The sequence below is a fragment of the Heterocephalus glaber genome, unplaced genomic scaffold (assembly GCF_053883595.1).
Source record: "Heterocephalus glaber isolate CG9 unplaced genomic scaffold, H.glaber_assembly_v1.0 deba00000621, whole genome shotgun sequence".
Classification (NCBI taxonomy): domain Eukaryota; kingdom Metazoa; phylum Chordata; class Mammalia; order Rodentia; family Bathyergidae; genus Heterocephalus; species Heterocephalus glaber.
The window spans coordinates 32,482,347-32,509,720 of NW_028258153.1; the positions used below are offsets into that span (position 1 = coordinate 32,482,347).

Here is a 27,374-nt window from a genome sequence, read left to right on the forward strand (position 1 = left end):
AGAGCGATAGTGGGGAGGTTCTGAGAAAAATCCAAGAGGAGGGCCGGGGATTTAGCTCACTGGTACCATCACCTGCCTCTCCAGGGCAAGGTCCTGAATTCCATCCTTGGTACAAAAAAAAAAAAAAAAAAAAAAAAAAAAAGAGGCTTGGGGCCGGGGATTTAGCTCAGTGGTTCTGGCGCAAGGTCCTGAGTTCAATCCCCAGTACCCAAAGGAAAAAAAAAAAAAGAGGCAGAAAGAGCTGCCCAACATAACTTGGAATGGATTATTGTAAAATATTTGTTAATGAACTCTGTGCTAAAACCCTGTCTGAAACTTGTCCGTGTGAAAACTCTGAGTGGGACTTCTCCCTCTTTTGGGGCAGTCTGCTCCCAAAGAGATTAGAAGTTAGCCTGGAAGTGTGTCTAAGTACCCCGTACCTAATGCTGCTGTACCATACCCTTGCTACACTGTAATTGCAACTTAAGCTACCCTTGCCACCTAATGCTGCTTTATCATGCCCTTGCCACATTCTGTGTAATCACTACCCCACAGGCTACGAGCAAGGTATAAAAAGGAAAAACTGTCTTAACTCGTGGTCAGCCTAGGAGGACTTGTTTCCTGAGGCTGTCCATTGCCTGGCAGTAAACTTTTTATTTCACCCAACTCTCCTGTCTCTGAAAGATCATTGCTACTCCCTTTGCCACAACAGAAAAACAAGAGGAAGCCAACCACAAGTGTTTTGGACACAAGAAGATGAAGTTCCTCTGGTAGGGGTGAAAAGACTGCTTATACTGGCAAAGCTGGCACAGCAATACTCAAAAGCCTCCAGCATAACCAGATTGTGACCACAGACCCCACACACAATCCAATATGCAGGATTCCACCCTTACCAATCAATACCATAATCCACAAATGAGGAATTCTATTTGCACTGTTTTAGGGTAGTCAGTAAAAACTTCCAGGTGCCTTATATGGAATCTGAGCTGGGAATCCACAACTCTGAACTCATCATTCTGCTTTGTAATGTTTTAACTTGGCTGAGCCAAATGACACTCTCCAGAATTTCCTTTCCCATGTTTCTGCTTTGGGTGGGCAACGAGAGAGAGTCCTGTACAGAACCTGGAAGGCATGGAAGGAACAGCCACATCATGACGCGCAGGCACTGCTCTGCTGATTTCCTGCCGGTCATGCAGGTGCCCTTGAGCTTCTCTGCCTTTTGGGCTAAATATGTGCATTTAGCTACTTGCCAAGGGCCTTGCTTTCACAGTCCACCCACTCAACCAGGGTCAGAGGCAAACTGGCACAGTGTTCTCAACAGCCTGCCAGGTCATTCTTGTTCTTCCTGCCCACTTTACATTCACCTTCCCTTCCCAAATGTCTGCCCTCTGGACTTTAAACTCTAGCCTCACGTATGGGACAACAAGTGTTTAGAGGCTGCTCAGCCAGCTCCTACACTAACAAATCCCTAGAATGATACATGATAGAGTTCTCTACCAGACAAAATGGCCCCAACAGTTGTACATTCTAAAATGGCTCCATTCCTAAAACAGTTCCCGCTTTGGGGTGGGGGGGGGGGGTGTGAAACTACCCCCTCAGGAGTAGCAAAACCTAACTGATGCTCCACCCTGCTACCCCCGCGGTCCTCCCCTTCCAATCACCCAGCGTCCCTTGCTCAATTCTCATGATACTCTTCCCCAATGCACCGCCATATATAAACCTCACGAGTTAGTCTCGCCCTCTCGCCATTGTTCAAGGCAGCCAGGCAGCTCCTTCCCCAATGAAGCCCTGCCTCGGGTGCTCCTGTTTTGGCTTGTTTTCTTTCAATACACAAGCACACGTCCATGTTTTTAAAAAATTTATCTACTGGTTCTGTTTTCTGATTGACTCCTAACCATGTGATTTTGGCAGTAAAAATTACAGGGCCAGGGGTGCAGCTCAATGGTAAAGCATTGCCTAAGCACATGTGAAGCCAGGCTTCCATCCCCTGAAAGCACAAAACTCACAATTATACAACTTAACTAATGTTTACTTAATAACCACCACCTGATGGACACCAGTGCAGCAACCAAACCTTTAACCACACAGCCTCAATTTCTATATTATTTAATCCTCACTACTGCACAGGGTAGTTTGAGTACTCACAAAGCAGCCACCGAGCTGAACACTAGAAAATTATGCACAAAAATAGCAAGTCTCTGCTCTCACAGAGCTCAACCTTCTTGGGAAAACTAAATTCATTTCATAAACCAATGTAACATTAACTTGGAAAGCTTCGAAAGCATTTGACTTCAGGAAGGTCAAGAAAAACAACCTGAAAAAACTGATGGTTGTTGTTTGGGGTTTTTTTTTTTTTGGTACTGGGAATCGAACTCAGGACCTTGCGATTTGGAGGCAGGCGGTGGCAGAACCACTGAGCTAAATCCCCAGCCCCAAACTGATGGTTGTTGTAACAGGTGATGGCTATCAGTGGAGACTAAGCTCTCCACTTCACACAGAAACTCCATGAAAAAGTAGCACTTGCATGTAATCCCAGCACTCTGGAAGCTAAGGCAGAAGTATCAAAGCAAGTTGAAGGCCAGCCTGGACTATATAGCAGACCTTGTTTCAACACACCCTCCCTCCCCCGCAAAAAAGTGGCACTTGAGCCAAACTCTAAAGGAAGACTAGAAATAATTTTAAAAGCTGAGCATAGTGGCACACTCCTGTAATCCCAGTTCTTGGGAGAGAAGGCATCAGGATACCCACAAGTTCAAGGCCAGATTTAACTACAGACAGACCCTGTCTCAAAAGATCCCCACCCCCCAAAAGCAAAGAAAGACATTCCAGGCAGAGGAAAAGACCAAGTACAAGGATCTCTGGAGGATGAGAGGATGCAAGTACAGGAGACTAAAGAAGGCCCAATGACTGAGGTAATGAAAACAGGAAATGTGAGAAAGAGAATGGGCCCCAAGACTGAGGTGATGAAAACAGGAAATGGGGGATAGAAAGAGAATGGGTCCTAAAAAATGAAGCAGTGACCTCAATCCCAATCCAGTTTCTACAATTTGCTTCAACTATGGTCTGAAAATACTAAGAAAATTCCAGAAATAAAAGTTTAAAGGTTGGATATATACCTCTCAGTTAACAGAGCACTTGCATAGCATGTTCAAGGCCCCTGGGTTCTATATTTTGTTCCAGCTTAATTTTAAATTGTACACAGTTCTTAGTGGTGTAACAGAATCTTGTGCCACCCTGTTGCATCCTGCCCAGAATGTGAATTATCCCTTTTGCTAGCATATCCATAATTATTTCTACGTATACTACAGGTCCACTTTTGTGTATGGACAGTGGTGTGTTCAAATAATACTTAATAATGGCCCCAAAGTCTAAAAATAGTGATAGTGGCAATTCTGTTATATCAAAGAGAAGCCCTAAAATGCTTCCTTTAGTGAAAAGGTGAAGGCTCTACACCTAAGAAAAAACCTTATGTCAAGGCTGTCAAGATCTGTAGTAAGAATTAATTTTCTCTATCAATGAAATTGTGGAGAAGAAAAAAAGAAAGTAAAGCCAGGCATGTGGCAAATGCCTTTAATTTCAGCACTCTGGGAGGCTAAGTCAGGAGGATGGTAAATCTGAGCCCAGGCAACTTAAACCTGCCTGAAAATAAAAAAACGGTGGTGGGTGTAGCTTAGTGTGAATGGCTGGGTACTGGAGAAAAAAATTACGACAGAAAACAGAACTTTGTGCTGCTTTTGTAGTCGCACTTTAAATTGCAAAAGTCACAGCCACACCGCATGTCAAGTGTTTAGTTAAGATGGATAAAGCAACAGATGTGGGTGAAAGACAAAAGGAAAATGTGTTCCAACTGATGTCAATGCATTGTGCCAGAAGCACTGAACCAATGGGAAGACTTTAGTACAGGGTACCCTGCAAGGAGTGACACCAGTCATTTACTCCAAATGAAGAGTGGTTACATACACTGACTTACAAGTTAAACTTTATCACAGGTATGTATAATAGAAAAATAAACAGTGTGTGTAGGTTTGGTACTATCTCCTTTTCTGGCATCTACCTGTGGTCTTAGCATATATCCTTCAGATAAGGGCGAAGACTACCCTTGAGGTAACATTTTAAAACTTTGTTCTTAGCAAGAGCCTGGCGATGCACACTTGTAATACGGGCCTTGGCAGGCTGAGGCAGTTAAAACCTGGCCTAAACTACGCTGAAAAACCCAGTGGTTGTGGGTTGGCAGACACACACACATACACAGCCCTTAAGAGCAATGGAAAGCCCCTGAGTTTTCAATAAAATGGCAACATGATCAAATCTACCTTCTTAAAACCCAATAGGAATTTATTTTTGTGGTACTGGAGATTGAACCCAGCCCTTTATAACGAGTTACATTCCCAGCCCTTTTAATTTTTTTTAGAATGGTCTCACTAAGGCAAGGCTTGAACTTGTGATCCTCTTGCCTCAGCCTCTGTGCTGGAATTACAGGCATGCACCACAACATTCTTATTTTAACTCTTATTTTTTAACACTAACAAAATTAAGAATGTATTTACCTCATTCCAAAACCTCAATGTCTTAAAACTAGCTACACCTGAATAAATATAAAACAATATATGCACAAATTTATTTACTGCAGCAATTATTTATATTAGCAACAACACAAATATTGATCATTAGAGAGTTGAACGCATAAATCCAGGTAGAGCTTCTATGAAGATATCTCCAGAATACAGTAATTCCTTGGTATCCAAAGTAAACTGGTTTCAGGACACACACACATACACCACTTCACAGGTATCAAAATCTTTGGATGCTCAAGACCTTTAAATAAAATGATGCAGTTACTTAGGCCATATAATCTAGGTGAATGATGGTGAACCTTTCAGAGACTGAACGCCCAAACTGCAACCCAAAACCCATTTATTTATTGCAAAGTGCCAACACTGCAATTAAACCTGAATACTGAGGTGTTAGTTTAGAAAAAACTCATACATTAAACACAGTAACAGAGCTTTCAAAGATACAAACAACCTTTCATTGAAAGGTAAAAGCTTGCATTTGGCATGCTTTTGCACAATTAATGTGATCTTTGCTGTTTATGCATGCTAATCATTTGTCAAACCTAGGCTGGGGCAACTTGGCTCACAGGTCAAGAGGGCTCTGTGAACCCACTGCAGAACATGTGCCACAGATTTGCCACCACCAATCTAGGCAAATCCTGCCATACACTTTAGATCACCTCTAGATTACTTATAATACCTAATACATGATGTTATATAAATTTATACTGTATTGTTTACAGAAAAATCACAAGAAAAGTCTATGCATTTCAGTACAGATTTTATTCTCAAATATTTTCAATCTATGGCTGAAATTCCTTGAATGCAGAACCTGCAGATACAGAGGGTCAACTATATTCAGTAAAAAGCAGAACAGTGTACACAGAATATTATCTATGGTGTAAGGAAGAAAAATAAAAACATAGTGTTTCTATTTGAAAAACTGAAACCAGGTATACTGGTGTACTTCTGTAATCCTGGCACTCAGTGGCTGAGGCAGGAAGATCACAAGTTCCAGCACAGCCCAGACTAAAGTGACTTAGATCCTGTCTCAAAATAAAAATAAAAAAGGGGGCCCAGGGACTTAGCTCAGTGGTTCCAGCGTCTGCAGTGCAAGCACAAGGTCCCAAGTTCGATCCCTGCTACCAAAAAATAAATAAAAAAGGGCTGGGATATAGTTTAATGAAAAGGTCCTGAGTTCAGTTCTCAGTACCATAAAGAAAGAAAAAGAGGGGCTGGGATTTAGCTCAGTGGTTTCGCCACCTGCTGTGCAAGCGCAAGGACCCGAGTTCGATCCCCGGTACAAAAAAAGAGAAAGACAGAGAGAGAGAGAGAGAGAGCGAGAGAGAGAGAGAGAGAGCGTGCGCACAAGCAAGCAAGCCCACCCACAGCAATAGAACAGAAACTACAAAACTAGGGCAGAAGAGGACTGATAGATGAACAGAATAAAGGTGAGACTGGGAATAAAACTGTTTAAAAAAATGTCTACATAAATATTTGGTGAAAAAGTGTAATGAAAAATTAAAGCAATCCTTTAAAAGTTAAGTATTTCATGCAAAAAAAGAAAAATACTTTAAGTGGTTTTATAATACAGAACGTCAACTGTACATCCTTTTGGGGATCCATTTTAAGAACTGAACAATCTAACTACAAATACATGTAGGTTAAAAAGAAAAACAACCACTGGGCATACTGGTATGGGTGCATGTAATCCCAGCACTGCAGGAGGCTGAGGCAGAACGATCACAAATTTAAGCCCAGCCTGGGCAATTTACCAAGACCCTGTCTCAGAATTTTAAAAGGCTGAGGATGTAGCTCAGTGCTCAGGGGTGAGACCTTAAATCAAAACAAAGCAAAACAAACCACTATTCTACTCTATGAGATGTTTCTCAAATGGAATCTTTTAAAATGTCCTACTAGTGTCTTCATTTACTCTCTCAACACTTGGATAAAATCCACATCAAACAGATCACAATTTAACCTAATACTGAACATGTCCAGTCCTGACCAACTCCACTCCCTCGCCACAACTGACTCCCTTCTGCTTCTCTGACAGGCTACTATGGAGACTAGATATCTTCACTAGTAGTACCTCTAACTCACCTGACACACTGCTCTGAAACACAACTCCATTTCCAACCCTACTCTCATAGTTGTCTTCAACCTGAAGAATAAACACCAACCTCATTCACATGAAAGGCAATGTTTAAAATCTGGCCTCCCCCTCAAGGGAAAGAACCCGAGTTCGATCCCGGTACCAAAAAAAAAAAAAAAAAAAAAAAAAAAAAATCTGGCCTCAAAGTCATGCTTAGACAAAGCAGGCATAGGAAGCCAGAGGAGGTAAAGTGACATCGTCATCATCATCATTATCAAAGTTCACTGGGCACTTACTATACGCCAGGAGCCTCAATAATCACTTTATAATAGTTAAGCTTAGCCTGATAAAGCAGGTCTCATGCTGCCAGACCCATAAACACACCAGGCAGGAGTAAAAGGTAACAACAGGGCTGTCTTTCAGCTGGGATCTAAATCCTGGATGGTCTGTAAGGCCTCTTTCATTCTCTTCTCAAGCCTCTGCTCCTGCACTCCCTTCACCTAGACTTCCTTCCTCTCCTCTCTACTACTCCTGGCCCTAGTCTTGCACCACTTCCTCTTCCCAGACACTCTACACAACATAAATTCTCTCATTCATTGTATGCAAGTATTTCCCTATCAGGCTGTAAAGATATTATTTCTATTAAGTTACAAGACTTATTCTAGAAAGGACTAATGGCAATTCTAAGGTGGTAAAGTAGCCATCAAGTAAAGATTTAACTAAAACTGGTGTGCGGGGCAGGCTTGTAATTCCAGCTGTCCAGGTGACTGAGGAAGGAGGATGCAAAGTTCAAGGCCAGTCTGGGTAACTTGGCAAGACCTTCTGTTCAAAAGGGGAGGGGGAATGGACCAGGCAAGGTGGTTCGCACCTGTAATCCCAGCACTCGGGAGGCTGAGGCAGGAGGATCGCCTTAAATTGAGGCCAGCAGGGGCTACATGATGAGTTCAAGGCCAGCATCAACTACATAGTGAGACCCTGTCTTAAAAATCCAAGGGTGGGTGAGTGTGCGGTAACTCAGTGCTAAGGCATTTGTCCAGCAAAACAAACTTTTTGTTTTGGTTTTTTTGAGACAGGGTCTTGCTATGTACTTCAGGCTGGCCTTGAAGTCACTATGTAGCCTAGGCTGGCCTTGAACTCAAAGCAATCGTCCTGCCTCAGCCTCCTGAGTGCTGGGACTATGGGAGTGTACCACAATGCCCAGCCTCAGCAAAACAAACTTACACTGGACTCAATTCAACAGTGAAACAAACACAACTAAGCAAACTTTATTTCAATGTGGGGAAAAAAAAACCTATTAGTAATTAGAGCAAAGATAAAAGTGGAAAGGTGAAGGAAGCCCCCATTTACAGCCACCAGCTGTTGTACTTCAGGAACTATACCATGAACTCTAAATCCTTTTCATTTTATTCTCATAATTGGCTTGTATAATAGATTTTATCCCAGTTTGCAACTAAGGAATCAAAGGTTTAAAAGGCTACTATGCCAGGCTATTTTGCATGTGGTAATCCCCAGCACTCTGGGAGGCTCAGCCAGAAGGATCTCCAGCTTGAGCCCAGCCTGGGGAACTTAGCAATTCAGCACCTTGCAAGACTCCGTCTAAAAATAAAAAAAGGCTGGAGGTATAGCTCAGTTCAAAGGCCCTGGGTTCAATCCTGAGTGCAAAACAAAAAACAAAAAAAACAACATGATGAATCACCAGGTATGACTTTCAACCAGGAAGAAGTGGAGCATGGTTTCAACCCAGAGGGTCCTGACTTGAACAACCATGCCAATTCAAGAGCACACACATTCTTTTCATAGGTATGATGTGTTCCAAACAGCAAAATAATTGGGCAAAATAGTTGATTCTCTTCTTGTTATTGCTCATTCAGGAAAAGGAAAAGAAAACATTTAATTAAGAACTACTATTTGTAAGTATTTATATTTAGTTACTCCTCAGCAACTTGACATTCTGCTAGGGGGTACACCAGAGCAAAAGCCTAAAGACATTGTCAACCCCTAAATATAAATAATTACCTCTTCAGAACAAAAGTATTCATGTATTTCTAACATACTATAGAAAACATGCTGACAAGAACTGCAGCCAGTAAAACTGTAACTGTGCAATCAGGTATGTCCCAGGAAAGTGAAAACACTGTTTAATTTCTTCCAGTTAAGACTAGTAGAGTTGGGCCGGGGATGTAGCTCAGCAGCACCATGCCTGCCTACCAAGTGCAAGGTTCTGAGTTCGATCCCGGGTACCAAGAGAGGAAAAAAAAAAGACTAGTTTAGTAACTCATCAGCACAAAAGCCAAATATGATAGGACCCACAAAATATAGCACACACAAGCCACATGTGACCTTTCAGCCCACAAGTAAGGGTGAGGACACAAGTATCCAATATCCAAGATACAGTGTGAGGACACTTAAGAACTTTCAGGTCTGGGCCGGGGATTTAGCTCAGTGGTTCCTGTGCCTGCCTTGCAAGTACAAGGTCCCGAGTTCGATCCCCGGTACCAAAAGAAAACCACAAACTTTTGCACTGAGCTACATGTCTAACCTCCACTCCCTTTACATTTTGATATAGGCTCTCACTAAATAAATTGTTTTTTTGGTTTTTTTTTTTCGGTACTGGGGACTGAACTCGGGTCCTTGCGCTTGCACAGCAGGCGGCAAAACCACTGAGCTAAATCCCCAGCCCAAAACTTTCTCTTTTTTTGGTACCGGGGATCAAACTTGGGACCTTGTACTTGCAAGGCAGGCAGCCAAACCACTGAGCTAAATCCCCGACCCTACTAAATAAATTGTTAATACTGGGGCTCAACCTGAAATCCTGCCTCAGTCTTGAAGAGTGCTGGGAACACAGGAATCATGCAACCAGGCCCAGCGAGAAGGCCGCTGTTTTTCCAGTAGGCGCCTGTATTTGGCCCCAACAGACCAGAATAAAAACCAAAATGGAGTCATTCATAACGAAATTAACCAAAACTAAATTGTTATGGACCTTCTGAGAAATCAGGAGAACCAAATTTCCCTAACAGGCCAGTTTCGATTCACATGATAATCAAGTTCCTACAGCTTTAATCCTTGCAAAACAGTAACCTGAAGTGATCTATTGTTAACCAATCAGTTATTTTCCTATTGTTTCCTGTCTCAGCCTAGTAAGGAAAGTAACTTTGAAAGGAGCAACCCCATCTTTTTTGTTTCTACTTCCTAGGGCCTTTAGTATCTATAAAAGCCAACCTCCAACCCGAGTGCAGCGCACCCGTAGTCAGTCCAAGCTACTCAGGAGGCTGAGGTTGAAGAGTCACTCGGAGCCCAAGGAGTCCAAGATCAGTCTAAACAACATAGCACGACCTCAACTCAAAAAATAAAAATTTAAACTTAAAACCAACCTCTTCCGCTCAACTCACTTTCTACTTTTATAGAATAAAGTGTTGTGTGTTTAAAGGATCACAAAACCAATTAAGATCTCTAAATTTGCAGTTTTGTTCTTTGATAACACCAATAACCCACATTTCCCAAAGGCTGTTCCAGGGACTACTGCATTTTACAGTGTTCAAATACTGCACGGAAAACAAGAGAAAATGGTTCTGGGGTAGAACATGGAAAACACTATCACAATATTTTTCAGCGTTTCCAAAATAGTAATGTTAATCTGACACGAAGAGTAGGAAAGGACACAGCACTGTTTCCCAAAGTTATGTGATCAAGGAACCTTGTCCCCCCTTGTGTCATCACCAAGAATGCCACCTTAAGGGACACTGACTCGCAAAATTAAGTTATCGATATCCTACTGTTATTTTGTTCTGGATCGATAATTAAAAGGCACTATCAAAAAGAGGTCAACTAGCTGGGCACAGTGGCATAACCAGTAATCCCAGCATTCTGGGAGGCTGAGGCAGGAGGACGGCAAATTCCAACCCAGCCTAGGCAACTACGGAGATGCTGCTTCAAAGTGTGAAGGCGGGTTCAATTCTGAGAGAGAGAGAGAGAGAGAGAGAGAGAGAGAGAGAGAGAGGGAGGAGAATCAGCCCTCAGGATCTGCAGTTCCAATCTAACAGAAAATCAGAAAATATCTGGGAAAAAATCTGTCTCTACAGACTTATCATTCCCTTAAGACAGTGATAATAGGCAAAAACACAGTATTTATGTGGTAGTAAATATTACAGTAACAGAAATAAATATGGAAGAATGTGCAATGTGTGAAAATTGTATGTAAATATCACACTATTTTATACAAATGATGAGCAATAGCAAAAATTTTGGCATCGAAGTTAGTCCTGCAACCAAGATCCCTTGGACTAAGGGTCAAATTTACTAGTGAAATTCTGGAAATCAATGAAAAACTTTTTTTAAAATCGCAAATTAAACTGGATGCGGTGGCACACACCTGTAATCCCAGTCAACATTTAGGAACAGAAGCAGGACTGTTAGGCTAGCCCGGGCTATGCAGGGACTTCAAGGCCTAATCTGAGACCTTGTAACAAAACAAAGCCAATAACACTATTTTCTCATGAGAAACCAATACCTACTACCCATAATTTTAATAGAAACGTATTGTGCAATCTTAATATATAATTATCAAATCTGATAATGAACGTTCCGTAAATTACTACCTACGATTTTTTTTTTTTTTTTGGTTTTTGTCTATTAACTAAAGCTAAAGAGGGAGAATGGGAGGTTGGAAGACGCCTCATCATTTCACTGGACCTCTCCAAAATTTCATAACCTCTACACTGCTCACAAGAGTGTCCAGTACCCCCAAGTACAAACCACCAGGTGTAGATTTAGTTTATAGAGCCTAACAAAAGCTATGCAGAAAGCAATTACTGTACTCTACATCATCCTTTCAGACTGCAGAGTTCCTTCCAGAAAATTCGAAGAGATGAAAGTTACTGACATATTCTCATTTCAGTGGGAGCAACATCTTTGGCACAAACCACATTATATAGTGAAATCCTTTTAAACAGCTGAACGTATCTTGTACTGCTTTATGATGTACACGATAAATAACCAAGCCTTTTGACCAAGACTACAAACACTTAGAGATGTACAGAATACCCAGAATCTGACCCTCAAATTATAAAAAGCATATCAATGTACCAACAATTGCGTACGCAAACTTTGAGATGCGCATGGAACGACGTCGTTGACTGAAGCCATAGCTCAAAACGCACCCCCATAAGGCTGCCGAGAACGCAGCACCATTCGTGCAGGAAGCCGAGGACAGACCCCGCGCGCTGCGCAGTCCCGGCCCCGCACACCCATCCGGGCGCGTTCCTGCGCGCACACCCAAGGTCACGCAGGATGGGGTACCGCGCCCCCCGGCAGGGCGTAGGGGGCTGCGGCGTTCCCCGAGCCTGCAATTCTCTCGAGGCGCCGCAGCGATGAGGCCGCGACCCTCGGCCTCCAGGGGCAACGGAGACCCGCGCGCGTCCCCGTCCCCAGGGTGACCTGGCCGCGGGGGTCTCGCCACGCCCCTCCCCCCACGGCCCGAGTTATGCAATGCTCCCCCGCCCCCCTGCCCCCACCCAGCTCCGAACAAAGCGCGCGCGAAGGGGCCGAGGGCCGGGGACCGGTTGGGGGCGGGCGCCATGTTGGCGGGGGCGACGGGGACCGGGTGGGGGCGACGAACAAAGGAGCGCGCGCCCGCCCCAGCCCCGGCCCGCCGCGCCCGGCCGGCAGGGGGCGCTGAGGGGCGCCGCCCGCGGACAATGCGCCCCAGGCCCGCGGGCCGCGCTCACCTGAGTCCCCGGCCGCCGCTGGACCGGCCGCTCGCGCCCCTCACGGCCCACATCCGCCACGTATGCCTCACCTGCTGGCCACCGAGGCCGCCGTCCTGAGGCCCCGCGGGTCCGCCGTGGCTCGCTCACGCTCCCGCCGGCCCAGCCGAGCCAGACGGCGCCTCCCCGCCCCCGCTCCTTGCCGCGGCCGCCGCCCGCCCCCCCGGCCTCCACGGCGCACGCGCACTGCGGCCGCCGAACTGCGACGGCCGCGCCGCCCCGGCGCCCGGCGCCGACGGCCGCACTACGCAGGCGCGGGGGGCGGGCCCGTCGTGGGGGCGGGGCCTGGCGCCGCACACCTGGAAGGCGGGGCGGGGGCTCCAGGCTGCCAGGTGGGTGCCGGGAAGTAGCAACTGTCGGTGCGCAGCTTCCGGAGCCCGCGGGGTGCACCTCTCCTGGAGGGCAGTATGCCCGAGCGGGGTTTCGTTTTCGCCCTGTAGGAAAGCTCTGAAGAACTGACCACCCCTTTCTCTTGGACGTCCTAAGGCGTCAGACCTCAAGATAGATGAAGCTGCATCACATAGTGTGGCTGGTGCGCAGGACAGGTGAGCTCCGAGCAACACAGACCCTGCGGCTCTGCTCCGTCTGGGTTGGATTCGCTCTCGTGGCTTCCTAGATGGGCCTTCCTCCACTGCTGCACTGCGGAGAGGCCGGCAGGCGCCACTCCTCACCCACAGTAGTCTCCTTGCAAAAAGCTAGGCGCGCAGCCTGGCTGAGAGCCCAGAGCGTCACCTACCCACACCTGGCGTGGCCCTTCTGTAGGAGACGGGATTGGCTTCTGCAAGGCCAAAACCTATGTCCGACTTCCTCGAAGAGGATCTCACTCAGCTGTCCTCACAAAGTTTGGAGCCAGAAAGTCCCATGATCGCAAGGAAATTCACTGAACTTCGGTTTCGCTTACGAGGCATTTTGAGATTTTTCTTGCTTTGCCAGAGGAAGAGGAGAGGAACTGTAAAGAATGCTTTTTATTCCTGTGGAGTGGAATAGTCTGTATCCACATTGAAGCTTTCTTCTCTCCTGTATCCTGGAGTTGGTCAGAGTTGGTTCCTCGAATGCGGCAGCACTACCATCTCTCAGGTCAAATTACAAGACTTGTTACTGGAGAGCACTTTGTACACCCTAGACTGCCCCACAGTTGTTAGTTAACAATGCTCTTTGGGGTTTTACTGGCACCTTTTTTTTCCAAATAAGATTGATATGTGCCTGCTCAAATAAATTAGAGTGCTCGTCTCAGATGACAGGCACATTGGCAGGCAGGTCGTGTTCACAGGCCAACTAGAGGACTAATTTCAATTCAGGGATATAACCAGTTCGTGAGTACTAAGTAAGGATTAGCTTTCATTTGAGTGTTTAATGTGTTATAGCAGAGCATGTCAGGAGCTAGCAGCGATGGGAAGAAGGCTGGTGGTGGCACTGAGGCAGCTTGTTGGAACACTTCCATGTCATTGGGGAGACCCCTGAGTTTCACCACATCAGTACTATTGACATTTGGAGCTGGATAACTTTTTTGAAGATTGTCCTGTGCATTTTAGGATGTTTGGAACACCCCTGGCCTCTACCCAGTAGATGCTTTTAGCAAACACCCTCACCAAGGCTGACAAGCAAAACTGTCTCCAAAGTCAAATGTGTTGTTCTTTCTCTTCCCAACCCAAGGTTGAAATTTTGCCATGCCTAGTGATGATCCCAGAGGGCTTGTCAGGAAGGCACAGGCTCCAGCACGCCTGCCTCTCAAGCAAGGTCCTGAGTTTGATCCCCAGTACTGGAAAAAAAAAAAGTGCACAGGCTAAGCCGGGTGTGGTGAATCATGCCTGTTATCCCAACAATCTGAGAAGCTGAGGCAGGAGGATGGCAAGTTCTAGCCCAGCCTGGGCAACTTACTGATTCAACTCTGTCTCAAAATAAATAAAAAGGTTCCGGTATGTAACTCAGTGTGAAGGCCCTGGATTCAGCCATCAGTACTGGGTGGGGGAGCCACATTCCAGAGCTATGAATCACTAAATGTGGTTTTTATGTCTACCTACCAATAAATGTTTTGAATGAATCTTATCAAAGTGAGGGAGGAAATTCAGACAAATCCAGATTGGGAGATATTCTAGAAAACAGCTCCAGTGGACTTTTAAAAAACTCAATAAAAATCCAAAAAAGCCAGGGAATCCATCCTGAAAAAGGGATACCACATCCAGGTCTATCAGCTGACCCCTTGATCCAGCACTGGTTGAAGCAGGAAGTTATGACCTTTGAAGGACAATTGGAGAACTTTGTGTGTGGATGTCCTATACATTGGAGAATGTTACTGAATCATTGTTAGTTTTTGCTTTCCTATAGTTCACAAGAATGTCCTTATTCTTAAGAGATGCTTACTGAATCATTGAAAGTCGAAAGTTCTAGTGACTACTTTCAAATGGCTCAGAAATTAATATGTTGCCAGGCGTGGTTGCACATGCCTGTAATCTCAGCACTTGGGAAGCTGAGGCAGGAGGATCACTACAAGTTGGAGGCCGGCCTGGGCTACAATAGTGACTTCAAGACCAGAACTACATAGCAAGATCCTGTCTGAAAAAACAAAACAGGGCCGGGGATTTAGCTCAGTGGTTCTGCGGCCTGCCTCACAAGCTCAAGGTCCCAAGTTTGATCCCTGGTACCAAAAAAAAAAAGAAAGAAAGAAAGAAATGCATCATATACAGTACATTACATTCCAGGATAGGTTCAAGCCCTGGGCAGATAGGGAGTCTTGAAGGTAGATAGCAAGGTATGTCCTTGGCAGCATTAACAGGTTAGATAGGGAGATATGTTCTTGGCAGAGCTAGCAAGAAAATATGTGCTTATGATAATCATTCATTACAGACTACAGAACTTTGGAGTTCTTAACTCCAATTTCAAACTAATCCGTACCCACTTCCTTTTCACTGGGATTACGGTGGGTGCCACCATGCATATAGTTATTTTCTTTTACAGGTTCTCAACCATACTTCTGAAGATGGAGTCAGAGAGCCTGCATGTTTTTTCTCCAATAGCACTTGGAATATGGGAGTGGGAGAAGGGAAAGCAGATATGGGATGGAGAGGTTAGACCTAAACTGGACCACAATCTGTTCACCTATGGGCATTGATACAGTAATCAGAAACCTACCCTTGGAGTCCTTATCAAGTTAGGTATATTTATTGTAGAATTTCTCAGCACAGTAAACTGTTTTCAGTATCTAGTATATACCTAAGCATATGAATAATAGCAGGGGCTTAACTTCTGGATAGGTGCTATGGTTTGGAAATTTTTTTTTAACTATTATTTTTGTTCTTTGTCTTTTGAGATTTCTGTTTGTTGGTTTTGGCTGTAATGGGGCCTGAACCCAGAGACAGTCTACCATGGAGTTCCACCCTCAGCCCTTTCTGTTTTTTATTTTGACATAGCATCTCGATAAATTGCCCAGGTTGGCCTCGAACTTGAAATCTTCCTTCATCAGCCTCCCGCGTAGTTGGGATGACAGGTGTGCATCTCTGCCCAGCTTTGGTGCTGTCGTGTGAATGTGTCCTTCACAGGTTCATGTATTAGATAGAAGCTTGGTCCCCAGCGTGGTGATATTAAGAGGTGGTGGGACCCTAGATAGGTGGATAGTTAGGTCACTGGGGATACCACCTTCAAAAGGGATTAAGTGGGAAGGATTCTGACAAGTCTCCACTTACTTCTCAAAAGAAGGTTGTAAAAGACCAAGATTGAGCTGGATACAGTGGGTGTGGCTCAGTAGTGGATACTTGGACAGATACCTGGGTCTATCCCCATAACTAGGAAAAAAATGCAAGGGAGAGGGAGGGCGGGAGGGAAGGAGGAAGAAAGGCAGGTGAGCCGACTGGGCCCCCTCTGGTTTTGGCCTCCTGTCTAGCCATGTGACCTCTTCCTTGCACACATGTACCCACCGCCTGCCATGATAGGATGCAGCCAAGGGAGTCCTTACCAGAGCTAGTACCATTCTATTTGGACTTTCAGCCTTCAAGACTATGAGGCAAATATACTTTACATATTACTCAGTGTGGAGGGTTTTGGTTTTTTTTATAACAGGAAATGGACTAACACATTGGCAGGGTCCACCGATCTTTTTTTTTTTTCCCTTAAATTCTTTTATTGATACATGTTAGGTATACAATACGTTTACATTTATCATTGGGTGCTTGTACCTGTACATGATGTATCTTGGGGTTTTTTTCCCCCATTACTTGTGCGCCCTTCACCCCCTCCACCCTTCCCTATTTACATACACTTTGTTTCCATTTTTTTCTTTTCTCATAATTTTTCCTTTCCCTTCTTCCCTTTCCCCTTCCCCTCCCACCATCCCTACCCTTTTGGACCTTCCTATTTGAAATTATCAATTATTTGTTATTAATCCTTTTAATCCTTATTTACACTTTCAGTTTCTCACACTAGAGAAACTATTCGCTATTTACACACATGTGTCCTATTTATTTCACTTAAGAGGATGGCCTCAATATGCATCCATTTAGCTATAAATGTCTCTCATTTCTCGTTCTTTATGGCTAAATAGTACTCCCATTTTGTAAAAAAAACACATCTTTGTCCAGTTTCCAGTTGATGGGCACTTGGACTGTTTCCAAGCTTTAGCTATTACAAACTGTTCCGTTATAAACATGGGTACACATATATCGCTGTGGTATGATTCTTTTAATTCTTTTGGGAAGATATCCAGCAGGGGAATAGCTGGGTCAAATGGGCACCAATCTTGTAAGGATGCTTTTTCCCCAGTAGCTGCCTGGGTCATCCCTGGATGGTTGGGTTACCTGCTCCCATGCAGTGGGGCAAGGGTCATTGAACTGGGGTTCTCACATTTGGTTAATAGTACTGGACATGTTGATCCACAATATGATTGAGGCTTGTGCAGCTTCTCCCATTCCCCCTACAGCTGTAGATATGTTGGTATAATGAATCAGACAGCCCTAACCTGTGCGTCCTGGTAAGGATGTACCCTTTCTGGGACAGACACCTGTTCTGGATTGGACCTGAAGAGGCTGGCGGCTAGAACTCTAAGATGTACTGATGATGCACTCATGTTAAACTGTGTTAACTTTGGCCTCAGCCTGTCTCCATACTTGGGTCATAACTTGGCCCAAAGCAGTCACCAAACACATAAACATGTACATGTAACCTAACCTAAGAGTGCCTTCTTATAACCAAGTCTCAACCAATCATAGCAGTCAGACTTCACCCACTCATAGGCTACCAGCTGCTCACACCATACCCACATAAGGCCAATGCCAGTCTGATTGGCACTTCTGTATGTCACTTCCTTTTCTCAAGCTATAAATATAGCCTGTACATGTGGTCGGGCAGCATTCTAAACTAACTTTGATTCTGAGTGCTGCTTGGTTCTGGAAACTTTTTCATCTTCAAAGACTTAAATTTAATCTCAAATTTTTCTTTAATGTCCATATAAAAGGAGGTCTGGGGTCTATGGTCATTATTCAGGGTGAAGGTGACCAGGGTCTGTATGGACAGCAGTGGGAGCTGCTAAGAGGGGAGCTGTTAAGGAGCCACAGAGAGAGGTCAAGGCCAGGCACCAACTCACCATCCCCAACCCTACCCAACCCGCTGAGGTAGTAAGAGGGTGGAATCAGTGAGAACACCCGGGTCATGCCTCTTGTCATTGTTACATTGACTCTTAAAAGCTTCCAGAGAGCAGGTCCTTTGTTGTGTACTATGTCTCCAATGCCCACTCCAAAGTCTGATAATAGGAAGGGCTCATTAAAAGCTGCTAAAGCCAGGCATGCTGGTGCACACCTATAATTCCAGCATTCTGGTAGGCTGAAGCAGAAGGAATACAAGTTTGAGTCCAACCTGGGTAACTTACCAAAACACTCAAAATAAAAAGGGTTGGGGTTGTAGCTCATTATGTAGGTCCTGAGTTCAATTCCCAGTATTTGAAAAGAAAAAGGGTTGCTGAAGAACCCCTGGGGCCTATACATGGCTTCCCCAGGTTAAGTCCACAACTTCAATACAGAAGTTACTCTGCCAGGGGAAGTCATTGGTTCAACAGTCTCAAGTGTATCCAAGTGGAGCCCCAGCCACTTCACATCTGACTCTTCTCCCCATCCCAACCCCTCTCTAGGGTGTGACCCAAGCAGGGGCAGGGCCCGCCCATGCCTCCCAGGAAACTCACCTCTGCACCCCACACTAAAGCTTCTGTATAAAAGAGTCACTTCAGAAAAAAATAAATTTCACAGTTTATCTCAGTCATGAGTTGGGGAAGCTGAGAGGGAAGGGAGGCTTAGAGAGCTGTGCGCAGCAGTGTGGGCATCAGGTGTGTAGATGGGGAAAGACTGAAGGGAGTAGGAACAAGAGACAAAACCCAGGCTGCTGGCTTCAGAGTTGGTCAGGTTTAACAGGGAGACCACTTGTCATGCTGGCCAACATTGGCCTATCTGGGGATTTGGCTATAATTTTGTTAAATAAAAATTACAAAATCTCCATCACAAATGAAGATTTCTTTTATAGATGTACATTTCTCTTGCCAAAGGGCAGCTTGTTGTTTTTTTTTTTTGGTATCAGGGATCGAACTCAGGTCCTTGCGCTTGTGCAGCAGGCGGCGAAACCCCTGAGCTAAATCCCCAGCCCAAGGCAGCTTGTTTTCAGAGCTTCTGTGGCTCCTATATATTTCTATAAGCTATTAAAGTACCCTTATGACAAAAGGCATAAAATCAGGAGATAATATATCTCCAAACATACCAATTTCAATTGGCATGATAATCAATTCCATCTACTTTCATCCTTTCCAAGAAAAAACTAACCAAGTATTAACTAGTTATTTTCCTATTTTCTCCCTCCCCATCCTTGTCTACCAAGGAAGGCAACTTTGAAATGACCAGTCTTTCTTTATTCTTTGTTTCTGCTTTCTTTTTTATCTATAATACCAACCTCCTAGCCAGGTGAGATAATATGCACCAATAATCCCAGCACCGGAAGGCTGAGGTGAGAGGGTCCTGAGTTTGAGGCCAGCCTGAGCTACATAGTGAGTTGAAGGCTAGCCTGAACTGCATAGTGAGACCCTGTCTTAAAAAACCAAAATCATGAAACTAAAATACAAAATCAACCTCTTTTGCACAGACCATTGGAACACTATTTTATGGAACAAAGTATTGCCCAATTTCAGATTCACTATAAAGCCTATTGAGGTTTTTTTAAAACTAAGTTTGTTACAATTTTGTCCTTTGACATCTTTCCTTACTTCTCCAAGGATCAAACAAACAACTTAGTTTAGGTTTGAGTATTGACATTTGGTATGAGTGACTCCTTTTTAGTTTGGTCTGTTGACATGTACTATAGGAGCTCAGTACAAGCAACCACCTCCGATATGTTTTATTTCACATTCCTATCAAAGAGGGGAGGAAATCAGTAAGGTTGAATATAGGATTGGGGATCATAATGTGCCACCCAAGTAAGGATTACTTTAAACTGATAATTTGGGGTAACATACAGAGAAGCTCTGAAAAGAGCAAATGTTACCCTTTGGGCTGGGGATGGGGCTCAGGGGTATAGTACTATTTGCCGTGTGAGACCGTGGGCTCCATCCCCAGCACTAAAAGAAAGAGAAAAAAATAACTTTTGATAAGAGAAATGTACATCTATGAAGGAAATCTGTTTCCAACAGTGCCTCCTTCTCTGTACCAGCGTGAGGAAGACTAGATCACTAGACACCAGTGGAGAAGGCACTCCCTTAAATCTGTATAACAAACCTTGCTTTTGTTAACCAGGCTTTTCTTGGCCATTGAAGCCTCACAGAGGGCCCAGCAGTCTGACCCACACCCTTCATTCTTCACATCAGGGAATGATAGTCTTTCAGGGTGAAGTCAAAGCCATTTCTTTGAGATCCACTCTTAAGATTTACTCATTTCTCTGGGTTATTGTCCATGTGTTCATGAGATATACATGTTAAACTCCTTGGTGTTCTTCTCTTCTTAACCTCTCTTTTGTTACAGGAGTCCAGCTCAACGAAGAATTCCATGAGGACGGGAGGTGAGAAGTAGCTAGAGTCAGCTGGAAAGAAAGGAAGGAGCCCTACCTTGGAGACCAATTTGTAGGCTAGATCCACCTTCTGTGTTAAACTTTGTCACCAGTGGACACAGGGGCCACTCTTGACACCAAAGGCACTTGAGGCCACTTTGGGGCTCAGAGGAGCTGAAGGGAGTCAGCAAGTCTGCCAAACAAAGATCCCAAGAGTTGAGCAATCTCCTGAATGCAACAATTTATTGAGCATTTACCACATTCATAGAAAGAGAGAAGGGATCTCACCCAGACATAAGCTAGGAGCTGGAGGTGGCACTGACAGTGCAGGACTTTCTTCCACCTGGCCTACACACTGTGTGAACACCGTGGGCCCAACAGGCAGCACTGGAACTCAGCGATCTGCAGGCTGAGCACTGGAACTCATGGCGATCCAGAGACCAGTACAGCCAGGGAGCCAAGTGGGGAATCCGGATGGGCAGAGTGATGGTCACAGACTGTTGCAGAGCTCAAGCAGCAGCTCCTCAAAGAGCAATATGAGGGCAGAGTCCATAAGCATTAAGCCAGAAGACCAAGCCCAAGAGCAGCTCAAGACTTCATCTTTTATGCTGTGGGGAAGTTGGTGCAAACAACATGTGTTAATCTTGACAGTAAAAATATATTTTTTAGAAAACATTTTTATAAGTTTCTCAAAAGGGGTTCACAAAGTAAGATTTTAGCATGCAGGCCATATGGTTATCACACAATAGGGTTGACACTCAAGCACAGTGGTTGTGTGGTTATCACATGGGTCAGAAAGCTCAGACTCAGAAAGTAAGTTTGAAACAAGACAGAAGCAAAGGATGGCTTCTGTCCTGCTCACATTACACTTTAATCTAGGTCCAGGATATCCTGGTCTAAGTGGAGAAGGAGAAGTAACAAAGTAACCCATAGTAAGTCCCCTGACCTATACTCAGAAGTCTTAAGCAACCTTTGTCCACTCTGTCCACACCATAATCATCATGTCATTACCAATGCTGTTTTAACCACTCCCCGCCACCATTCCTGTGGGTTTGGGGCACCATGAAAGTTTCTCCAAGGGCCATAAAAAGTCAAAAACTGCCACTAATTGGGAGGGCAGAATCAAACCTCTCATTGGCAAGAGCAACCTTTAGACCAACCCCTCAGTCCCTGCCCAATCCTTAGTGCTTAAAACCTTCACCACCAAGCCTCTTCAAGGCAGGACCTTTTCTCACGGGTCCACTTCCACCTTGTACTTTCAGTAAATCTTTGATCTTTCTGCTCCTTTTGAGTGCCCTGCTCAATTCTTCATTGAGACACCAAGAACCTAGATAAGATTCTTGACTCAGTAAGAGGGGGACAGAAAATTATTTTTTCTTCCCCTGCTCTAACCTATTTTCTCTTCTGTCTTTGGAAGCTCAGCAGCAACAAAACTTCAGGGAGCAAAAGAGACCCCTCTCCTCCCAGCAGCCTGGACTCTCAAGAGCCACCTTCGCTTGGGGCTGGGAACATGATTCACTGATAGAACATTTGCCTAGAATGCATGAGGCCCTAGGTTCAATCCCCAAAATGGGGTGGGGGAGCCCTGCTCATGGATTGGAAGACAAATCTGTGGAGAGAGTAGATTAGTTGTTGCTTAGAACTGAGGTGATAAGAAGATTTGAAAGGTGATGGCTAAGTGTTACAAAGTTTTTTTGGGGGTAATAAAATGTTCTAAAATAGCTTGTGACAATGGACGCACAACTATGAATATACTAAAAGCCATTGAGTTAGGAACTTCCAATGGGTGAATTGTATAGTACATGAATTATATATCAAAAAAGCTTTTAAAACAACAAAAAAGTCATCATAAATGGTCCATGTGAGTCTATTTATATGTTTGGATTTTTGGTTTATTTTCTTGATTTATAGGAACTCATACTTTAGAGAGTATTAGCCCATTGTCACATGTGTAATTTTTACCCAATTTTTTTTTTTTTTTGTGGTACCAGAGATCAAACTCAGGACCTTGCACTTGCGAGACAGGTGCAGTGTCACTGAGCGAAATCCCCAGCCCTCTACTCAGTTTTTAATTTAAACTTTTTTTTTTTTTGGTATCGGGGACCGAACTCAGGACCTTGCACTTGTGGGGCAGGCACCAGAACCATTGAGCTAAATCCCCGGCCTTTAATTTAAACTTTTATTTGTGGAATTTAAAACAATTTTTTTTTTTGGTAGTGGGGATCAAACTCTGGTCCTTGCACTTGCGCAGCAGGCAGCAAAACCACTGAGCTAAATCCCTGGCCCCATTTGTGGAATTTTTATCCTACAAAGATTTAAAATTTTTATACAGTTAAATTTTTTCTACTCTGGCCAGATTTGCCAATCTTCTTGTATTGCTTCATTTTTTTACTATGTTTAGAAGTCTTCCCTACTTCAGGCATTATGGAGTACACCTGTAATCCCAGCTACTGGAGCGGATAAGGCAGGAGGCTCACAAATTCAAGCCCATTCTGGGCAGCTTAGCAAGACCTTGATGAAAATAAAATTATAAAAAAGGGGCCGGGGATGTGGCTTAGTGGCACACACTTGCCTGGCAAGTGCAAGGTCCTGAGTTCGATCTCTGGTACCAAAAAAAGAAAAAAGGATTGTGGATGGAGCTCAGTGGCAGAGAGCTTGTCTAGCATGTACAAGGCCCTGGGTTCAGTCCCCAGTCCTAGAATGAATAAATAACATTATAAAATATAACTTTAAGTACTGGAGAAAGACTAATTTTGGTGTTTACCTTTAAATATTTTCACTTTTTTGATGTGGCTCACATTATCAAAATCTCTCACTTTCATTATCAAATTGAAGTATTGATCTACATATGGTCTGTGCAGAGATGATTTCCCTGAGATAAAAGATAACCAGTCCAAAGGGTTACAAGCCCTACGTGTGCACCCGTGTTTAAGAATGTCAGTGTGCAATACACTTGTGAGTGCTTAGAATGCTGAGATAAATGGACTAATTCTTTCCTATTCTGGCCACATTTGCCCTAAGAGTGTAAAGCCAAAAGTGCTCACTTCTGCTAGGCATATTTTTGCACACTTATAATCCCAGCATTCTAGAAGCCTGAGGAAGGAAGATCAAAAGTTTAAGCCCAGCCTGAGCAATTTAATGACTTAGTGCAGTGATGGCAAACCTTTTAGAGTTTTTCAATGATAACAAACAGCCTGCTGCAACACTAACACCATAGGTTCGCTGCCACTGACTTAGTAAGATCCTGTTTCAAAATAAAAAATAAAAGAGGGCCAGAGATTTAGCTCAGTGGTTCTCAGGTTGCACCTGTCTTGTAAGTGCAAGGTCCCAAGTTTGATCCCCAGTACCAAAAAAATAAATAAATAAAATAAAATTAAAAAATAAAAGAGGGCCTGGGATTCAGTTCAGTGGTTCTGGTGCCTGCCTTGCAAGCGCAAGGTCTCAAGTTCAATGCCCGATACCCAAAATAAATAAATAAATAAATAAATAAAAGAAATGGCTAGAGATATAGCTCAGTATGAAGTCACTGGGTTTAATCTCTTGCACCACAAAAAAGGGAGAAAAGTATATATTAACATGTTACATTAAAATACATATATATCTGTTAATGTGGGAAAATTGGCAAAGCTTAGCTATCATTTTCTCCCTTAGTATCAAATATGTTAAATGTTAATTAAGTAAATGTGTCACTAATTCCCCTCACTTGACACAATTTAGAAGTCATGTGGTTCTGCTGCCTGCCTCGCAAGCGCAAGGACCTGAGTTCGATCCCCAGTACCACCCCCCCCCAAAAGAAATCACTGCTGTCAATCCATGAGCTGGGGAGTGAACCACTGCAGAAACAAGAAGTTTGAGGCTGGGGATTTATCTTAGTGGTTCTGGTGCCTGCCTTGCAAGTGCAAGGTCCCAAGTTCGATCCCCGGTACCAAAAAAAAAAAAAAGAAGTTTGAGGATGCAGGGTGGAGATAAAGCACTTCACAGTACTGTCTGCATACAGGCAGCCAGGCCTTGCTAGAGTACTGTGCAGCGCTGATAATGCTGTTCAAATAGGAGTCGATCTTAGAGGAAGAATCTGTCACACGTGCAGGAGAAATGATGTGACCACTAATCATGATATGTCATCTTGACCAGATTAAGAAATGCCTAGCAGGGGCTGGGGATTTAGCCCAGTGGTTCCGGCACCTGCCTCAAAAGCACAAGGTCCTGAGTTTGATCCCCAGTACCAAAAAGAAATGCCTAGCAGATTAGTAAAACATTTCTGAGTGTGTCTGTAGAGAGTTTCCCAAGATGATTGGGATGTGTACTAGCCCCCAAAAGGCTCATGCATACCTCTTTATGCAAAATGCATTTAATCCATCTCTAAGAGTTGCCAAAGTCCTAACAGCTTCAGCACTGTTGCAAAGTCCGAGTCTAAAATCTTCTTTGAGAAGATTTGGTTGTGAGCCCTTGTAAAAATTAAAAAGAAAATCAAACACTGCTGATACACAAGGGCACTGGATAAAGATTCCCTTTCAAAAGGGAGGAACAGGGGACTGGAAAGGAACTGGGCAAAGCAAGACCAAATCCTGTAGCTGTGTCCAGCACTGGGACAAGACATGGCAGAGATGTGAATGTAGAAGGGCTTAGGCCGCCCCGCCCCTGCGGCACAGCCGGTGGTCATAACCCTCAGGGCGTCTCTCTTGAGCTCACTTTGCTCTCTCCTTGCAGCTTTCCTCAGATAGTCCACATCGGCTTCTCCACCTTTTGGGGGTCTCCATTGTACTGTGAGCTTTACTTTCACAGCTTCATGAACTGCCCTCTCGGGGCCTGCTGGCCTACCGTCCTGGACACCTACCGTGGAGCCTCCAGGGCACTTCTAGGCCTTTGGTCTCAGACTGGTGCTTGACCTCTCTTGTTTTGCATTTTCTAGCAGGCCACTGTGGACTCTCCAGCCCCTGACCTTGTAAGCTAACTTAATACATCTTTTTTACCAGTGTGTGTGTGCGCGCCTGTGTGTGTGAAAAGTCAGACATACAAGGTTAAAGGCCATCCTTTGGAAGAAAGAAGAAATGACTTTGTTATACATTTTCAATATAGTTTTCTTTTTTTTTTTTGGTATCCGGGATCGAACTCGGGTCTTTGCGCTTGCATAGCAGGAGGAGAAACCACTGAGCTAAATCCTCAGCCCTCAATACATTTTCTTATCACAAATGACAGGGCCGGGGATTTAGCTCAGTGGTTTCTCCTCCTGCTACGCAAGCTCAAAGACCCGAGTTCCATCCCCGGTACCAAAAAAAAAAAAAACCAAAAAAACAAATGACATATATAATTCCTGTAGAAGATAAACTCTGCCCTCCATACCCACAGGTTCTTCATTGATGCATCCAACCAAACACAGACAAAAAAAAATGTTTTTAAGCTACATATGTAGTGAACATATTTTCTTGTTATTTATGTAGTGGCTATTTATACTGTACTAGATATACATCTAATAGTATTTACATTGTATTCGATCACTGGAGATGATTTAAAGTGTGGGTTGGATATGCATAGGTTAAATGTCAATGCATTTTCCAATTTTACATAAAGGACTTGAGTATCATTGGATTGTGATATCTGTGAAGAGTTCTGAAACCAACTCCCCAAGGGTACCAAGGAATGGCTGTAAAACAGTGCCACAAATGTGTAAAATAAACTGCATCTGCCCCCTTCACTGCTCGGGGACTGCCACTGTTGGTCTGCAGAGTACTTATTTTCATGGAAAACTTCATTCTTTTCAAAGGGTCCCCCAGTGCCCCATCCCCACCCCCATCCCAGGGCTCAAACTCATAACCTTGTGTTGTGAGGCAGGCATGGCTCCCCTGAGCAAAATCCCGGCCCTCAAAGTACATTTTTGAACATTGTTGAGAGCAGCTCTCTTTCCACACTCAGGCTACTTTTTGGGGCAAGCTTTTAGGGAGGGGTTGCTGTTTGGTTTGGTTTGGTTTCTATGGTACTGGGGTTGAACCCAGGGCCTTCATAATGAGCTACATCCCCAGCCCTTTTCTGACCTGTTATTTCAAGGTACGGTCTTCTTAAATCACCAAATTGCCCAGGCTGGCTGGAACTTGCAGTCTTCCAACATCAGCTTCCCAGAGGTCTAAGATTACAGGTATGTGCCACCGTACCCGGCAGCAAAGTTTCTTTTTTAAGTCAATATTTGATTTATACAAATTTAAGATTGGTGAATTTAAAAATGTAAAGACCTAGCTCTTCTTTAAGTTAAGCCTGCATTATTCTGTTTATGTATCTAGCAAATCTTTTAAATACATTTTAAGGAGCAGCTTTTTCAACTTAAGTTCCCTCAAACATTTCATGTGTATTTGACTTTCTTCTCAAGAACTTCAGTTGTTTGCTTAGCAAACAAGGTTTTCCCACGGCATAGGTCATCCTCACAAATGAATAAATTGTAAATTCTTTTGAATGGTCTGATACTGTTTTCAAAGAGTGAGATTTCCCTTAAGGTAAAAAAAGGTCAATTCAATTGTTTAGTTGAACATGTAAGCTAAAATCACAAGACAATTGAACCCACAATCTCTCAATTTTTAATTAATTAATTAATTAATTTTGATTTGAGGTAGAGGCTCATTATGTTGCCCAGGCTGGCCTTATATTTGAGATCTTCCTGCTTCACCTTTCCAAGTTGTAGGGTAACAGTTGTGTACCCCACATTTGGCTTTATGTAGTAATTTTTAAATTTCTTTTTTTTTTTTTTTTTTTTGGTACTAGGGATTGAACTCAGGTCCTCCCGCTTGCGAGACAGGCGATGGAACCACTGAGCTAAATCCCTGGCCTAATTTCATTTTTTTTTTTTGGTACCGGGGATCGAACTCAGGTCCTTGCACTTGCGAGGCAAGAGGTGGAACCACTGAGCTAAATTCCCCACCCCATTTTTAGTTTTTAAAGGCAAGCTACCACATACAGTGCCTCATTTGGATGTGCCTAGATTTTCAAAGGCTTGGG

The 27,374-nt window shown here is 43.9% G+C and overlaps 1 protein-coding gene and 1 long non-coding RNA gene across 5 annotated transcripts in view; one reads left to right on the plus strand and one right to left on the minus strand.

The window, feature by feature from the left end:
- The window catches only part of Spin1 (spindlin 1), a 98,072-nt gene extending 85,501 nt beyond the window's left edge, over window positions 1-12,571 (minus strand). For 2 of the 4 annotated variants that reach the window (XM_087206344.1, XM_087206342.1), the window contains exon 1: window positions 12,422-12,571. The gene's annotated coding sequence lies outside the window, so the exon portion shown is untranslated. Of the gene's footprint in view, window positions 1-12,350 lie in introns of all 4 variants that reach the window. The other 2 variants (XM_087206345.1, XM_087206343.1) reach the window with 1 other exon arrangement.
- Window positions 12,572-12,658: 87 nt separating this feature from the next.
- LOC110350522 (uncharacterized) lies at window positions 12,659-21,068 on the plus strand. Its single transcript, XR_002397134.2, has 2 exons — window positions 12,659-15,873; window positions 20,369-21,068. It is a non-coding gene; the product is annotated as an uncharacterized LOC110350522 (long non-coding RNA).
- The last annotated feature ends 6,306 nt before the right edge of the window (window positions 21,069-27,374 follow it).